Source organism: Zea mays, chromosome 10 (genome assembly GCF_902167145.1).
Source record: "Zea mays cultivar B73 chromosome 10, Zm-B73-REFERENCE-NAM-5.0, whole genome shotgun sequence".
NCBI classification, from domain to species: domain Eukaryota; kingdom Viridiplantae; phylum Streptophyta; class Magnoliopsida; order Poales; family Poaceae; genus Zea; species Zea mays.
In genome coordinates, this window is record NC_050105.1 from 11,320,172 (window position 1) to 11,339,229 (window position 19,058).

The following is a 19,058-nucleotide window of genomic DNA, read 5'->3' on the forward strand; positions in this document are numbered from 1 at the left end:
AGCGGCTGCGCCGGAGCTTGCCATACATAGCGACACATGCGACCACGTACGACTGCTTACAGAGGTCGAACTGGCAGTCGCCAAGCTTCTTCTCGTCGTTGATGACGCCAACGCGAGCGCCTCCTGCTAGTGGTATCTGTTCGGGGTTTCCAAGTAAGAAATATGGATTCATTTTTGGCGTTGGTTTATGAAAATAACTCACAAGTTAGATCCATGAAAAAAATATTATGGAGAATAAATGTCACACATGCAAAAAAGGAATTTAAGCTAAAAAACTTATTCAAACAAAAAAATTGCATGCAAGGCTCTTCTTTAAATACTACTCCCTCCATCCAAAAATATAATTCAAGAATCTCGGTGATACTTATCTACTACTACACATTGTGCAATGGTAGCAGGTGGGCTTCGAGAAACATGTAGTAGATGTTTTTACTGTTTTAGATATAGACATAAACACACATGTGGTGTAGTGCTAGCTAGGGAAATGAGAAAGGTAGAACAGAGAATGAGAATGGCAGAACACAGAATGTCAGCCTACCCCTTACTACCCTTACTACCTTAATAAGTCATAGAGAATAGGAGAGCCCTGATAGTTACGGGTCCAACAAATAAAATACAACAGCGCGACAACGATGACCAGGAAAAAACGCAAAAGAAAACACGAGAAGCCAACACAATCCCACAGCTAATCTCGCCTCTCTAGTTCCCTTCGTGCAACCTCCTGCATATCTAGCTGCAGGCCACGCCACTTCACTCACTTGTACTCCAGGATCATGTTGTTCTCTAGGGCCAGGCCAACACAGGCCCTCATGATGTTCTCCAGCATCGCCCTCTGCTTTGCCAGAGCATTCACCACCAGTGTGCCGGGCAGAACCTGTCGTTCAGGTTTTGTAAGAGAAGATTAGCGGCTAGATTAGAGCAAGATGCGGTGCAGCGATGCCAGAATTAATGCAGGCGAAAAGGCTTACCAGTGGTGCCTTGGTGAGGTAGCTAAGGATGGTGGCCACCGGGTGGAAGGAGTGGAACTTGTCCTGCATAATGAGAGAGACATTAGATGATGGTGCTGAAGCGCTGAATCACCTAGCATGCTTCGAGTTATTCACTTGGTGGGCTCTTACCGTTCCCTCAGGTTTTAGCTGGATCCTGGTGCTGAGCTCAGCCAGGAGCAACAGATCAAGGATGATCGGTGCGGCGAGGAGCGAGTCCTCACAGGTGTTGTGCAGCACGATGGTGTTCTTGCCACCCATGAAGATCTCTGATGTGTACTCGTCCATAGCCCTCTTACTGTCTCCCACGTACGGCACATACTGCATGCAGCAAAGGAGTGGCAAGTTTTAATGTAAATCTACGTTTAAACTGCTGCATGTGCCAGCTTTTTAAAGAGGTGGAAGATTAGCTAATAGACCTTGATGACAATAACATGATCGGGATGCTCGTCGGGCCCATAGAGAATGGCATTGCTTGAGACCATGTCATCCACCACGTTGCTCTTGGAGATCTCCTTGGACCTGAATGTTTGAGGGGCAGACAGGTTCATGTCGTCGTTGTTTCCCAAGTGGTTGTAGCTCACAATCGAGGTGGGCTGCATGAATGAAAGGGAAATGTGCCCTTGGCAATTTCTATTATGTTTTGGTGATTAAGTGCCCAACACATTTAAATAAGTTCTTATGTGCTAAATGAAGAGAGAAGTGCAAATCGAAGAGAAGGTATGTTTCTAGACTTAGTACATAGTTTTTTAAGTACTAATATGTTTTATTTAAGTGCTAGAAACAGCGAGAAGAAAAGAACCAAAAAGGCTTGGCTCGGAGCAGCCAATACTCAGCTCAGTCTGGCACACCGGACTGTCCGGTGGTGCACCGGACAGTGTCCGGTGCGCCAGGCTGGCTTCCGGTGAACAGGCCACTCTCGGGAAAAATCGGCGGCGTACTGCTATAATTCACCAGACTGTCCGGTGGTGCACCGGACTGTCCGGTGAGCCAACGGTCGCCAGCGCAACGGTTGATCGCGCAATCCGTGGGTGACGCGTGGCCCGCGCCAACGGTCGACAGGGGGCACTGGACTGTCCGGTGTGCACGAGATAGTGTCCGGTGCGTCATCTGTCCCGGAGATGCAACGGTCGTCTGCGCTAGAATAGGAAGGAGATCGGCACCGGACCGTCCACAGTGACTGTCTGGTGGCGCACCGGACTGTCCGGTGTGACACCCGACAGAAGGCAAGGATAGCCTTCCTTGTTGGCCTCCAACGGCTCCTAGCTGCCTTGGGGCTATAAAAGGGACCCCTAGGCGCATGGAGGAGTCACCGAAGCTTACTAGAAACATTCTAAGACTCCAAGACTCCAACTTCGCGCATTTGATTCTTTGAGATAGTGACTTGAGCTCCATTTGAGTTGTGAACTCCGTGGGTTGTGTTTTGAGCTCAAGTTGTGACTTGTGTGCGTGATTGTGCTGTGATTTGAGTCTTGTGTGTTGCTCTCCCCTCCCTTACTTATGTGCTTCTTTTGTGATCATCATTGGAAGGGCGAGAAGCTCCAAGTTGTGGAGATTCCTCGCAAACGGAAGAAAGACTAAGAAAGGAAAACCCGTGGTATTCAAGTTGATCATCGGATCACTTGAAAGGGGTTGAGGGCAACCCTCGTCCATTGGGATGCCACAACGTGAAAGTAGGCAAGTGTTACTTGGACGAACCACGGGACAAAAATCACGTGTCTCTTGTGTGCTTTCTCTTTGATTGTCTGTGTTCACAAGAGCTCGTTTCAAGCTACTTAGCCGTTCTAACTTTAATAACTAAGTTTTGTGGCTATTAGTGTTGAATTTTACAGGATCACCTATTCACCCCCTCTAGGTGCTCTCAATTGGTATCAGAGTCGTTCTCTTCATGTAAGGGACTAATCGCCCGAAGAGATGGATCCTAAGGGAAAGGGGATGGTGGTCAACAACAAGGAGAAGGAGTCCCTCTTCAACGAGCGAAGGGATGACAAGCCCACTGACTCAGGATCGAGTCACAAGAAGAGGGATGGAAAGAAGAAGAGGCAGATCAAGAAGATCATTTACTACGACAGCGACGCCTCATCTTCTTCACCAAGAGACGACGACGACGATGACTCGTCTAAAAAGAAACCGGTTAATCAAAACTATTCATTTGATTATTCTCGTATTCCGTTCAATTCCAATGCTCATTTGCTTTCAATTCCTCTTGGTAAACCTCCACACTTTGATAGAGAAGACTACTCTTTTTGGAGTCACAAAATGCGTAGTCACTTATTTTCTCTCCATCCTAGTATTTGGGAGATAGTTGAAAATGGAATGCATTTCGACAGTACGGATAACCTTGTGTTTATTAATGAGCAAATTCATAACAATGCATAAGCTACCACTGTTTTGCTAGCATCTTTATGCAGGGATGAATACAACAAGGTGAGCGGCTTGGACAACGCCAAGCAAATTTGGGATACCCTCAAGATATCACATGAGGGAAACGACGCCACCATGATCACCCAAATGGAGTTGGTGGAAGGCGAGCTGGGAAGGTTCGCGATGATCAGGGGAGAGGAGCCAACACAAACATACAACAGGCTCAAGACCCTGATCAACAAGATTAGAAGCTATGGGAGCACAAGATGGACAGACCACGATGTCGTCCGACTAATGCTAAGGTCATTTACGGTAATTGACCCCCATCTTGTCAACCTTATTCGTGAGAATCCCAGGTACACCAAGATGACGCTCGGGGAGATTCTTGGGAAGTTTGTGAGCGGGCACATGATGGTGAAAGAGGCTCGATATGTGGACGATGCTCTAAACGGTCCACTACCCGTCCACGAGCCTCAAACCATTGCCCTCAAAGCAACCAGCAATAGGGAAACACTACCAAGCAAGGTGGCACAAGTGGGGGCCGCGGGCCTCAACGAAGATGAGATGGCGCTTATCATCAAGCGTTTCAAGACCGCATTGAAAGGACGCAAGGAGTACCCCAACAAGAACAAAGCAAGGGGAAAGCGCTCCTGCTTCAAATGCGGTAAGACTGGTCATTTCATAGCATAATGCCCCGATAATGATGATGACCAGGAACAAGAAAAGCATGGGAAGAGGGAGAAGAAGAAGGTCTACAAGAAGGCAAAGGGCGAGGCGCACCTTGGTAAAGAATGGGATTCAGACTGCTCTTCATCCGACTCTGACGATGAAGGACTGGTAGCCTCGGCCTTCAACAAGTCTTCGCTCTTCCCCAACGAACACCACACTTGCCTCATGGCCAAGGAAAAGAAGGTGAGTGTTCAAGATTCCCCTAAGTACTCTACTTCTAGTGATGAGGATTCCTCCGATGATGAAGTAGATTACTCTAGTCTATTTAAAGGATTAGATAGAACTAAAGTAGAAAAGATTAATGAACTAATTGATGCTTTAAATGAAAAGGATAGACTTTTAGAAAAGCAAGAGGATATTTTGTATGAAGAGCATGATAAGTTTATTAGTGTTCAAAAATCTCTTGCTCTAGAGATTAAAAGGAATGAAATGCTATCTTCTGAGTTATCTGCTTTCCATGAAACTGTGTCTAGTTTAAAGAGTGTAAATGATGATTTAAATGCTAAGCTAGAGGAAGCAAATAAATCTAGTTCATGTGTAGAGCATGTTAGTATTTGTAATAGATGTAAGGATTTTGATGTTGATGCTTGTAATGAACACCTTATGTCTATTACCAAATTAAATGATGAGGTGGCAAGTCTTAATGCTCAACTTAAGACTTGCAAAATTAATTTTGATCAATTAAAATTTGCTAGGGATGCCTACACCGTTGGTAGACACCCCTCAATTAAGGATGGGCTTGGCTTTCAAAGGGAAGCCAAGAACTTAACAAGCCATAAGGCTCCCGTTCTCAACAAGGAGAAAGGGAAGGCTCCTATGGCTAGTAGTTCTCAAAAGTGTCATGCTTACATTTATGATAGAAAATTTTCTAGAAATACTCATTATAATAGGAGTCATGATGCCTTTAATTCACATGCTATGATTGCCTCTAGCTCTACTTTTGTGCATGGTAAGCCTAGAGAAATCATGTTGTGCATCATGTGCCTAGGAAAGTGTGCAATGAACCTTCTACTATTTACCATGCTTGCAATACTTCTTTTGCAATTTTTTGTAAGAATGAAAAAGTAATTGTTAGGAAGTTGGGATCCAAATGCAAGGGAGATAAGACTTGTATTTGGGTTCCAAAGGCTATTGTGACTAACCTTGTAGGACCCAACAAGAGTTGGGTACCTAAAACCCAAGTGTAAATTACCTTGCAGGTTTATGCATCCGGGGGCTCAAGCTGGATTATCGACAGCGGATGCACAAACCACATGACGGGGGAGAAGAAGATGTTCACCTCCTACTACGTCAAGAACAAGGATTCCCAGGATTCGATCATCTTTGGAGATGGGAACCAAGGCAAGGTTAAAGGATTGGGAAAGATAGCCATTACATCCGAGCATTTTATCTCCAATGTGTTCTTAGTTGAATCGCTCGGGTACAACTTATTGTCTGTGAGTCAATTATGTAACATGGGTTATAATTGTCTATTTACAAATATAGATGTTTCTGTCTTTAGAAGGAGTGATGGTTCATTAGCGTTTAAGGGTGTATTAGACGGCAAACTCTACTTAGTTGATTTTTCGAAAGAGGGGGCCAATCTAAATGCATGCTTAATAGCTAAGACTAGCATGGGCTGGCTGTGGCATCACCGTCTAGCACATGTTGGGATGAAGAACCTTCATAAACTTCTAAAGGGAGAACATGCATATATGTGTTAGGACTAACCAATGTCTGCTTCGAGAAAGACAGACTTTGTGCAGCTTGTCAGGCAGGAAAACAGGTGGGAATCACTCATCACAGCAAGAATGTGATGACAACATCAAGACCTCTGGAGCTTCTTCACATGGATCTCTTCGGACCCGTCGCCTACCTTAGCATCGGGGGAAGTAAGTATGGTCTTGTAATTGTAGATGATTTTTCCTGCTTCACTTGGGTGTTCTTTCTGCAGGATAAATCAGAAACCCAAGGGACCCTAAAGCGCTTTCTAAGGAGGGCTCAAAACGAATTTGAGGTCAAGGTGAAAAAGATAAGGAGCGACAACGGGTCCGAGTTCAAGAACCTACAAGTTGAGGAGTATCTTGAGGAGGAATGAGTCAAACACGAGTTCTCCGCTCCCTACACACCACAGCAAAATGGTGTGGTAGAGAGGAAGAACAGGACGCTTATCGACATGGCGAGGATGGTGCTTGGAGAGTTCAAGACACCCGAGCGGTTTTGGTCGGAAGCTGTGAACACAGCCTGCCACGCCATAAACCGGCTATATCTGCATCGCCTCCTCAAGAAGACCTCCTACAAACTCCTTACCGGTAACAAACCCAATGTTTCTTACTTTCGTGTATTTGGGAGCAAATGCTACATTTTGGTGAAGAAAGGTAGACATTCTAAATTTGCTCCCAAAGCTGTAGAAGGGTTTTAATTAGGATATGACTCAAATACAAAGGCGTATAGGGTCTTCAACAAATCATCGGGTTTGGTTGAAGTCTCTAGCGATGTTGTATTTGATGAGATAATGGCTCTCCAAGAGAGCAAGTTGATCTTGATGACATAGATGAAGATGATGTTCCAACGGCCGCAATACGCAATATGGTGATTGGAGATGTGCGACCACAAGAACAACAAGAGCAAGATCAACCTTCTTCCTCAACGATGGTGCATCCCCCAACTCAAGATGATGATCAGGTCCCTCAAGAAGAGGCACGTGATCAAGGGGGAGCACAAGAAGAACAAGTTATGGAGGAAGAAGCACCACTGGCCCCTCCAAATCAAGTCCGAGCGACGATTCAAAGGAATCACCCCGTTGACCAGATTCTAGGTGACATAAGCAAGGGAGTAACTACTCGCTCAAGATTAGCTAACTTTTGTGAGCATTACTCGTTTCTCTCTTCTATTGAGCCTTTCAGGGTAGAAGAGGCCTTGCAAGATCCAGACTGGGTGTTGGCCATGCGGGAAGAGCTCAACAACTTCAAGAGAAATGAAGTTTGGAGCCTGGTGCCATGTCCAAAGCAAAATGTAGTGGGAACCAAGTGGGTGTTCCGCAACAAACAAGACGAGCACGGGGTGGTGACAAGAAACAAGGCTTGACTTGTGGCAAAAGGTTATGCCCAAGTCGCAGGTTTGGATTTCGAGGAGAATTTTGCTCCTGTGGCTAGGCTAGAGTCTATTAGAATATTATTAGCCTATGCTGCTCACCACTCTTTCAGGTTGTTTCAAATGAATGTGAAGAGCGCTTTCCTCAATGGGCAAATAAAGGAGGAGGTGTACGTGGAACAACCCCCTGGCTTTGAGGATGACAGGTACTCCGACCATGTGTTTAAGCTCTCTAAGGCGCTCTATGGACTTAAGCAAGCCCCAAGAGCATGGTATGAATGCCTTAGAGATTTCTTAATTGCTAATGCTTTCAAGGTTGGGAAAGCCGATCCGACTCTTTTCACTAAGACTTGTGATGGTGATCTTTTTGTGTGCCAAATTTATGTCAATGACATAATATTTGGTTCTACTAACCAAAAGTCTTGTGAGGAGTTTAGCAGGGTGATGACTCAAAAGTTTGAGATGTCAATGATGGGTGAGTTGAACTACTTCCTTGGGTTCCAAGTGAAGCAACTCAAGGACGACACCTTCAGCTCCCAAACAAAGTACACTCAAGATCTTCTCAAGCGGTTTGGGATGAAGGACGCCAAGCCTGTGAAGACACCTATGGGAACCGACGGACATGTCGACCTCAACAAAGGAGGTAAGTCCGTTGATCAAAAGGCATACCGGTCTATGATAGGGTCATTACTTTATTTATGTGCTAGTAGACCGGATATTATGCTTAGCGTATGCATGTGTGCTAGATTTCAATCTGACCCAAGGGAATGTCACCTTGTGGCCGTTAAGCGGATTCTTAGATATTTAGTCTCTACGCCTTGCTTCAAAATCTGGTATCCAAAGGGGTCTACCTTTGACTTAATTGGATATTCAGACTCCGATTATGCTGGATGCAAGGTTGATAGGAAGAGTACATCAGGGACGTGCCAATTCCTAGGAAGGTCCCTGGTGTCTTGGAGTTCAAAGAAACAAACCTCCGTTGCCCTATCCACCGCTGATGCCGAGTATGTTGCCGCAGGGCAGTGTTGCGCGCAACTACTTTGGATGAGGCAAACCCTCCGGGACTTTGGCTACAATCTCAGCAAGGTCCCACTCCTACGTGACAATGAGAGTGCAATCCGCATGACGGATAATCCTGTTGAACACAGCTGCACTAAGCACATAGACATCCGACATCACTTTCTCAGAGACCACCAGCAAAAGGGAGATATCGAGGTGTTTCATATTAGCACCGAGAACTAGCTAGCCGATATCTTTACCAAGCCATTAGATGAGAAAACCTTTTGCAGGCTGCGTAGTGAGCTAAATGTCTTAGATTCGCGTAACTTGGATTGATCTATAGCATACATGTGTTTTATGCCTTTGATCATGTTACTTTATGCATTTATGAAATTTGTTTCTTATTTATGGTGCTCACGTTGTGCAAGGGATCCCCGGACCTCACAAGTCCATGTGTGAATGATGCACATATTTAGGAGGAGAAGTGCTACAACTTGACCATTTGAGACTAACCCTTGTGTTTGAGTTACTTGATGTAGTCTCAAAGGTGCATTGAAAGGGAAAAGGTGAACTTGGACCATGCAAAGACTTCCACTGCACTCCGGTATTAGTGTACTCACCTCCAAGTTCATTCTTATGCTCTCATTGCCTTTTTGCTCTTAATTGACATTTTTGGTGAGGCAATGGGGTTAAAGGGCCAAAAAATGATCCCGTTTTGGTGCTTGATGCCAAAGGGGGAGAAATTAAGGCCAAAGCAAATGGATCAGCTACCACTTGAGAATTTTGAAAATAGTAGAGTTAGAATTTTTGATTTGTCCAAAATACTTTTATTGCAAAATTTGGTCTCTTGTGGGGGAGAATTTATGATTATGGGAAAAAGGGAGAGTTTTTGGCACTTGATCAATTTTCCATTGGAATATCTCTCTTTGTGCCTAAACAAGTGTGTTTGACTTAGAGATAGGAAAATGAATTTGATTTGCAAAAACAAACCAAGTGGTGGCAAAGAATGATACAAATATGTCAAAATTTGTGCAAATATAATGTTGTTCTCAATTGTAGTGATGATGCACTTCTTTTAGTTGCTTTTGGATGTGTTGGCATAAATCACCAAAAATGGGGAGATTGAAAGGGAAATGTGCCCTTGGGCAATTTCTATTATGTTTTGGTGATTAAGTGCCCAATACATTTAAATAAGTTCTTATGTGCTAAATGAACAGAGAAGTGCAAATCGAAGAAAAGGTATGTTTCTAAACTTAGTACATAGTTTTTAAGTACTAATATGTTTTATTTAAGTGCTAGAAACATCGAGAAGAAAAGAAGAAAAGAACCAAAAAGTCTTGGCTCGGAGCAGCCAATACTCAGCTCAGTCTGGCACACCGGACTGTCCGGTGGTGCACCGGACAGCGTCCGGTGCGTCAGGCTGGCTTCCGGTGAACAGGCCACTCTCGGGAAAATCGGCGCCGTACGGCTATAATTCACCGGACTGTCCGGTGAGCCAACGGTCGCCAGCGCAACGGTCGGCCGCGCAATCCGCGGGTGACGCGTGGCCCGCGCCAACGGTCGGCAGGGGGCACCAGACTGTCCGGTGTGCACCGAACAGTGTCCGGTGCGCCATCTGGCCCGGAGATGCAACGGTCGTCTGCGCCAGAATAGGAAGGAGATCGGCACCGGACCGTCTACAGTGACTGTCCGGTGGCGCACCGGACTGTCCGGTGCGCCACCCGACAGAAGGCAAGGATAGCCTTCCTTGTTGGCCTCCAACGACTCCTAGCTGCCTTGGGGCTATAAAAGGGACCCCTAGGCGCATGGAGGAGTCACCGAAGCTTACTAGAAACATTCTAAGACTCCAACTTCGCACATTTGATTCTTTGAGATAGTGACTTGAGCTCCATTTGAGTTGTGAACTCCGTGGGTTGTGTTTTGAGCTCAAGTTGTGACTTGTGTGCGTGATTGTGCTGTGATTTGAGTCCTGTGTGTGTTGCTCTCCCCTCCCTTACTTCTGTGCTTCTTTTGTGATCATCATTGTAAGGGCGAGAGGCTCCAAGTTGTGGAGATTCCTCGCAAACGGGAGAAAGACTAAGAAAGGAAAAACCGTGGTATTCAAGTTGATCATCGGATCACTTGAAAGGGGTTGAGTGCAACCCTCGTCCATTGGGACGCCACAACGTGGAAGTAGGAAAGTGTTACTTGGCCGAACCACGGGATAAAAATCACGTGTCTCTTGTGTGCTTTCTCTTTGATTGTCTGTGTTCACAAGAGCTCGTTTCAAGCTACTTAGCCGTTCTAACATTAATAACTAAGTTTTGTGGCTATTAGTGTTGAATTTTATAGGATCACCTATTCACCCCCCTCTAGGTGCTCTCAATGAACATATGCAAGAATTATTGTAAGTATGCCGTCTGCCAAAAACATTTCGAAGGGGGGATATCAGGTTTCATTGATAAATTGTACCTTTATTCCAGCACCAACTAGGAATTCAACTAGGACTGATTTCATCTTGGTCTGCCCACTCTTGAAGTCGTCACCACCGATCAGGCAGTTGTTCTTGATAGCAAGATCAATCAGCCCTACAAACATGCAACACGTATAATAAGTCTTTGAACAGAAATGCAACACCATAAAACTTTGCAAACACACCAAACTAAACACACCAGGCACAAAAGTGTTCTGGGGGCTCCCATTGATGAACGACACCCCCTCCGTGATACAGTCAATGGCATATAGTGTTGATGGCGAGATCTCCGCCTAGTTCTTGTCCACAGATGCCAGCAGATTCTCCATTGTGTCGTTGAGACCAGCGCATACATTGCTGTACCTTTCAGTGTTTGTAGTCCACAGTACGATTACCTAGCTTGTCCACTTTGTTCTTCTCCTTAAACTCCATGTTTCATTGGCTACATATAAGCCATAGCTTCTATAACGAATTACTTATACCAGTGAGCCATGTTGCTTCAACCTTGTTAATCTAGATTCCCAAACCATGTCCACCGAAATACATCATTAATCGTGGATAGTTTGTTAACTTTTAAGTAGTTTTAGTTCTTTGTGGAGTCCTCATGGAAGTGTGAGTGGTTACTGTATACAATGTCAAATTGTTTAACATACCATAGAGACCTCTACATGCACCAGTGAAACAATATGTTCTGATATATATGTATATGTACTAAATTCATAGCAGTATTTCTTTGTTTTAGGTTGCAATGAGGACACTTCTTTAATTGCACAAAGGCATGTTAGGTTGCACTGAGGACACTTCTTTAATTGCACAAAGGCATGTTAGCATCAATGCTGAATACATGATATCCTTGATGATCTGCTCCACCTGTTCTTTCTTGGTGCCCTTGATTACATTGTTGGCACGAGAGCCCTGGTTAGCGGCGTTGAAGTCCGGATCATAGACACCGGGAAGTGGCACCATGGACTCCATGTAGGGCCTGAGCTGCTTCTGTAGGTCAATGTCCAGCACCTTGGCCCTGGTCATGGCATCTGCCAAGTTCATGATGCTGATGTCCCAGCCTCCAAACACAAGGTCGTCAGTGTTCACCTGAAAACCAGTTCAATAGTTCAACTTGGTCATGAAAACAAGACCTCAAAAGTTTGAGGATTTACAACCAGTTAGCACCACCGTCAGTCAGTACTGCCCAGTGTAATCCAAAGATGCTAGAACCTTTCAGTTCACCAGAGAACCTTTTGACTTGCAAGTAGGATCACAACATGGTAGACCGAGTCTACTGTTTAAAAGAGTGTTTGGATTACATTGCATGAAAAAAATTAGTGCTGATCTGAATATAACTCACTACATTGTATCACATGCATTTCATTAATACAGTTAGAGAAAGATATTGTGGATAGATCCTCTATGACCACGAAGGTGATACGAATACAATACCTTTGGTTTGATTCTTGCTGCACTAATTTGGTTTCATCTAAAAAATAGAAGGCATGTAAGGATATACCTAGTAAAACAGAAACTAAACATATCAATTAGCTGTTTGCTTTGATTACATAAGAAAATTTAAAAGTAATAATTTAGTCACCTCTTTCTTCACCATAAATTTCTTGCTTAGCACATTCTTGACTGGAAGGTTACATTTGAAGTCATTGCACCCCAAAATCCAGCCTCGTGATGAAAATTCTGAAGAAGCAGATGACAAAGTTGAGCCAGCATAGCCTCAGGAAAGGAATTAGGGTACCACAGGAACTATCATCTTTTATAAATTATATAGTTGCAAATCAACATATTAACAGGCAACTGATCAACAGAATATGTCAAAAATTTGCCTTGCAACGCTAAAATAGCCACCAAGGCCATACCCAATAGCTTCATGTGGGCTATCTGTGGAGCGACAAGTACACAAATGCAATCTAAAAGCTGCTAGTTACAATGTACTAAAACAAAAGGAATCAGAAAGTAGCAGGGCATTTGACACTGGCTGATAATTGGACAGAGATCGCTCCTCGGCAGGTCTACTGAAAGATGATAGCGACTCGGTAGCCTAAGTTCCCAAAAGGCTATGGATCTCCATGATATCAACAATAGGATGCATTTGATGATTTTCTTAAGGAAAAACAAGAGAACCAACCGCAATCGAACCGAATCCAAATCCTACTTGAACATCAGTCGTTGCCGATTACATGATCCTCCTACTATTTCTTATAATAAAAAAGATCATCCGAAGATTGTGGGAAGCACATATGCCGACATGGAAAAGCTTAAGTTGGCATTATCTCAGCTAAGTTTTAACTTGATACATTATTTAGCGGGGAAAGGAACAGCAGGACAATCAATAAAACATTTTTCCTGGACAAGTGTCTTTCTTTATGACAACTTTTCTGTATGTCCAGATTGGATGGATGCAGGGTTTTCAACTCTGTCTCGTTAGCCCTCTCACATATAAGTTGTTAAGTCATACAGAAGTAGCCATCAACTAATTAATAAGTAGGAAGAAGTAGGACACTGCTACAGACTAAACGTTGCATTCACCAATTAAATGGTAAAAATATTGCTCCAGTAATTTTGTGAGGATCTAAAGTTCAAAAAACTTGGTGTGCTCTTGTAATTTCTAAGAAAAAAAGCTTTCGGGAGACTAAAGCACATACCTGAGTTAAGTAGGAAGATAAAAAAAGCTTTCTAAAGTTCACAAATTAATAAGTAGGAAGAAGTAGGACACACCTAGAATTGATCAGATAGACACAACTAGGATCCATGCTTGTGGTGTATCGTGTGCCTTCCTGTGCCTGCCTAGCTAGGACGACCGATGCTCCATGGCCGGAGGTGATAGAGTATACTGCCAACAGAAGAGGTAAGCAAATCACAGTGGATCTATGGGCAGCCGCGGGGCTGACCTGAGAGGAAGGCAACGGGGGAGATGCATGGCCGGAGGTGGAAGGCGAGAGTGACAAGTCCAAGCATGACCAGGCGATGGCCGACACGAGCACCAGCTGCACGACACCCCTGCGGGACACCATCCGCATCGTCATCGTGTCCGCCTTCGACGCCACGACCGTGATCCCGCCACTGTTTGATACTGAATCGAACCCTCGGATGTCATATTCGAACAGGGAGAGCGACACATGAAGAGGTCGGCGTTGTGCTTAAGGTGGCCCCTGCTGCCGGTGAAGGTGCTGTGCGCAGCGTTGCTTGTGGTTGTGGCAGCGGCGGAGAAGACGAGCACGAGCTATGGATCGGTGAAAGGGAAATAGGGTCAAACCTTTTCCTAAATGATTTTTGTGGTTGAATTGCCCAACACAAATAATTGGACTAACTAGTTTGCTCTAGATTATAAGTTCTACAGGTGCCAAAGGTTCAATACAAACCAATATAAAGTCCAAGAAACGGTTCAAATAAAAAGGAGCAAAACCAACCGAAGGCTGCCCTGGTCTGGCGCACCGGACTGTCCGGTGTGCCACCGGACAGTGTCCGGTGCATCAGGGAAATCAACTCCGAACTTGTCACCTTCGGGATTCTGGAAATGCCGCTATAATTCACTAGACTGTCCGGTGTAGCACCGGATTGTCCGGTGTGCCAAGCGGAGCAACGGTCGCCAGCGCAACGGTCGAGTTCAACGGTCGGCTGACAATGCTACAGTGCGCGGACTACGCGCGCAGAGTCAGAGCAGCGCCAGAAGGCGCACCGGACAGTGAACAGTGACTGTCCGGTGCACCACCGGACTTTCTGGTGGCCCCACATGTCAGAGCTCCAACGGTCGAACCCTAACGGTTGGGTGACGTGGCTGGCGCACCAGATTGTTAGAGTCTTTGGTAGAAAATGCTTTATTCTTGTTAAAAGAGGTAGAAAATCTAAATTTGCTCCTAAGGCTGTAGAAGGCTTTTTTACTTGGTTATGATTCAAACACAAGGGCATATAGAGTCTTTAACAAGTTCACTGGACTAGTTGAAGTTTCTTGTGACATTGTGTTTGATGAGACTAACGGCTCTCAAGTAGAGCAAGTTGATCTTGATGAGCTAGATGATGAAGAGGCTCTGTGCATCGCGCTAAGGAACATGTCCATTGGGGATGTGTGTCCTAAGGAATCCGAAGAGCCTCCACAAGCACAAGATCAACCATCATCTTCAAATCAAGCATCTCCACCAACTCAAGATGAGGATCAAGCTCAAGATGATGAAAATGAAGATCAAGAAGAGCCACCTCAAGAGGAGGACAATGATCAAGGCGGAGATGCCAATGATCAAGACAAGGAAGATGATGAGGGTCCAAGACCGCCACACCCAAGAGTCCACCAAGCGATACAACGAGATCACCCCGTGAACTCCATCCTCGGCAATATTCATAAGGGGGTAACCACTCGATCTCGTGTCGCTCATTTTTGTGAACATTACTCTTTTGTGTCTTCTATTGAGCCATACAGGGTGGAAGACGCATTAAGAGATTCGGATTGGGTGTTGGCAATGCAAGAGGAACTCAACAACTTCACGAGGAATGAGGTATGACATCTTATTCCACGTCCTAACCAAAATGTTGTAGGAACCAAGTGGGTATTCCGCAACAAGTAAGACGAGCATGGTGTGGTAACAAGGAACAAAGCCCGACTTGTGGCCAAGGGATATTCACAAGTCGAAGGTTTGGATTTCGGTGAAATCTATGCACCCGTAGCTAGGCTTGAGTCAATTCGCATATTACTTGCCTATGCTACTTACCATGGCTTTATGCTCTATCAAATGGACGTGAAAAGTGAGAACACCTAGAGGGGGGGGGGGTGAATAGGTGATCCTGTAAAACTTCAAAACTTAAGCCACAAAAACTTGTTAAGTGTTAGCACAAGTATGGCCAAGTGGCTAGAGAGGAGTCAAAACACAATAACCACAAGAAATCAATCACAGAGATGACACGGTGGTTATCCCGTGGTTCGGCCAAGTACAAAAACTTGCCTACTCCACGTTGTGGCGTCCCAATGGACGAGAGTTGCACTCAACTCCTCTCAAGTGATCCAATGATCAACTTGAATACCACGGTGTTCTTGCTTTTCTTTTCTCAATCCCGTTTGCGAGGAATCTCCACAACTTGGAGCCTCTCGCCCTTACAAAAGATGTTCACAGAGAATCACGGAGCAAGGGAGGGATTAGCAACTCACACACAACACAAAGATCACAGCGAATACACACACAAGACCCAGACTTGAGCTCAAGAGACTAGCACACTAGAACGGAGCTCAAATCACTAGAATATCGAACAAGTGTGCAAGATTGATGTGTGAGTGATCAGGAGTGCTCAAGAGTTGCTTGGTTTTCTCCTCCATGCGCCTAGGGGTCCCTTTTATAGCCCCAAGGCAGCTAGGAGCCGTTGAGAACAAATCTGGAAGGCCATCTTTGCCTTCTGTCGTCGGACGCACCGGACAGTCCGGTGCACACCGGACAGTGTCCGGTGCCCGATTCCTTTCCTTAAATGGCGAAGCCGACCGTTGCAGATGCGGGAGCCGTTGGCGCACCGGACATGTCCGGTGCACACCGGACAGTCCGGTGCCCCCTTCTGACCGTTGGCTTGGCCACGTGTCGCGCGCAGAATCCGCGGCCGACCGTTGGCCCTAGCTGACCGTTGGCTCACCGGACAGTCCGGTGCACACCGGACAGTCCGGTGAATTTTAGCCGTACGCCGTCAGCAAATTCCCGAGAGCGGCCTCTTCGGCCGAGGCAGCCTGGCGCACCGGCGCCACCGGACACTGTCCGGTGCACCACCGGACAGTCCGGTGCCCCAGACCGAAACAGCCTCTTGGCTGTACGCAGCCAAGTCTTCTCTTCTCTTCTTCTTTCTGTTTCTAACACTTAGACAAATATATTAGTACACAAAACCAATGTACTAAGACTTAGAAACATACCTTTGCTCTAGATTTGCACTTTGTTCATCCATGTGCATTGATTCACATTTAAGCACTTGTGTTGACACTCAATCACCAAAATACTTAGAAATGGCCCAAGGGCACATTTCCCTTTCAATCTCCCCCTTTTTGGTGATTTATGCCAACACAATATAAAGCAACTAGAACAAGTGCAAAATCACTTCAAATAAAACTCAAATTGATTTTGATTCAATTTAGGCATATATGGATCATTCTTTGCCACCACTTGGTTTGTTTTTGCAAATCAAACTCAAATCTCTATCTCTAAGTCAAACACACATGTTGAGGCATAAAGAGAGTTATTCCAAAAGAGATTGATCAAAGATTTCAAAAACTCCCCCAAATTTCCCATAATCAACACTTCTCCCCACAAGAAGCCAACTTTTGACAAGAGACACAATAAAAGAGTTTTGACAAAACAAAAGGCTCTATTCTTCTATTTTCAAAATCTCTCAAGTGGTAGCTGATCCATTTATTGCTTTGGCCTTTATTTTCTCCCCCTTTGGCATCAAGCACCAAAACGGGATCAATCTTGGCCTTTTAACCCCATTGCCTCACCAAAATCTTCAATAAGAATACAAAGGCAATAAGAGTCTAAAGACGAACTTGGAATAAGTTACCCTCTCATCGAAGTGCAGTGGAAGTCTTTCATGGTCCAAGTCCACCTTTTCCCTTTCAATCCTCCTTCGAGACTAAATCATCAAACTCAAGCACATGGTTAGTCTCAAAGGGTCAAGTTGTAACACATCTCCCCCTAAACATGTGCATCACTTTGCAACGGACTTGTGAGGTCCAGGGAGTGTTTTTACAACTTGAGCACCATAATAAGCAACAAAATGCAAATAGAACATGATCAAGGGAATAATCGCATGTATGCTACAAATCAATCCAAGTTCCGCGAATCTAAGACATTTAGCTCACTACGCAGCCTGCAAAAGGTCTTCTCATCTAGAGGCTTGGTAAAGATATCGGCTAGCTGGTTCTCGGTGCTAACATGAAACACTTCGATATCTCCCTTTTGCTGGTGGTCTCTCAGAAAGTGATGCCGGATGTCTATGTGCTTTGTGCGGCTGTGCTCAACAGGATTCTCCGCCATGCGGATAGCACTCTCATTGTCACATAGGAGTGGGACTTTGCTCAGATTGTAGCCAAAGTCCCTGAGGGTTTGCCTCATCCAAAGTAGTTGCGCGCAACACTGACCTGCGGCAACGTACTCGGCCTCAGCGGTGGATAGGGCAACGGAGGTTTGTTTCTTAGAGTTCCATGACACCAGGGACCTTCCTAAGAATTGGCACGTCCCCGATGTACTCTTCCTATCGACCTTACATCCAGCATAGTCGGAGTCTGAGTATCCAACTAAGTCAAAGGTAGACCCCTTTGGATACCAGAGCCCGAAGCAAGGCGTAGCAACCAAATATCTAAGAATTCGCTTCACCGCCACTAAGTGACACTCCTTAGGATCGGATTGAAATCTAGCACACATGCATACGCTAAGCATAATATCCGGTCTACTAGCACATAAGTAAAGCAAAGAACCTATCATTGACCGGTATGCTTTTTGATCAACGGACTTACCTCCTTTGTTGAGGTCGGTGTGTCCGTCGGTCCCCATCGGAGTCTTTGCGGGCTTAGCGTCCTTCATCCCAAACCGCTTTAGCAGATCTTGCGTGTACTTCGTTTGGGAGATGAAGGTGCCATCCTTGAGTTGCTTCACTTGGAACCCAAGGAAGTAGTTCAACTCGCCCATCATCGACATCTCGAATTTCTGCGTCATTACCCTGCTAAACTCTTCACAAGACTTTTGGTTAGTAGAACCAAATATTATGTCATCGACATAAATTTGGCACACAAACAAATCACCATCACATGTCTTTGTAAAAAGAGTTGGATCGGCTTTCCCAACCTTGAAAGCATTAGCAATTAAAAAGTCTCTAAGGCATTCATACCATGCTCTTGGGGCTTGCTTAAGTCCATAGAGCGCCTTAGAGAGCTTACACACGTGGTCAGGGTACCGTTCATCCTCGAAGCCAGGGGGTTGCTCCACGTACACCTCCTCCTTGATTGGCCCGTTGAGGAAAGCGCTCTTCACATCCATTTGGTACAACCTGAAAGAATGGTGAGCGGCATATGCTAGCAAGATACGAATTGACTCTAGCCTAGCCACAGGAGCAAAAGTCTCCTCAAAGTCCAAACCTGCGACTTGGGCATAACCTTTTGCCACAAGTCGAGCCTTGTTCCTCGTCACCACCCCGTGCTCGTCCTGTTTGTTGCGGAACACCCACTTTGTTCCCACAACATTTTGCTTCGGACGAGGCACCAGTGTCCAAACTTCATTGCGCTTGAAGTTGTTGAGCTCCTCCTGCATGGCCAACACCCAGTCCGGATCTAGCAAGGCCTCCTCTACCCTGAAAGGCTCAATAGAAGAGACAAAGGAGTAATGCTCACAAAAATTAACTAATCTAGATCGAGTAGTTACTCCCTTGCTAATGTCACCCAGAATTTGGTCGACGGGATGATCCCTTTGAATCATCGCTCGAACTTGGGTTGGAGGTGC

The 19,058-nt window shown here is 45.3% G+C and overlaps 1 pseudogene; it reads right to left on the reverse strand.

The window, feature by feature from the left end:
* Positions 1-566: 566 nt before the first annotated feature.
* Positions 567-13,631, reverse strand: LOC103640854 (inositol-3-phosphate synthase-like; annotated as a pseudogene).
* Between the last annotated feature and the right edge of the window lie 5,427 nt (positions 13,632-19,058).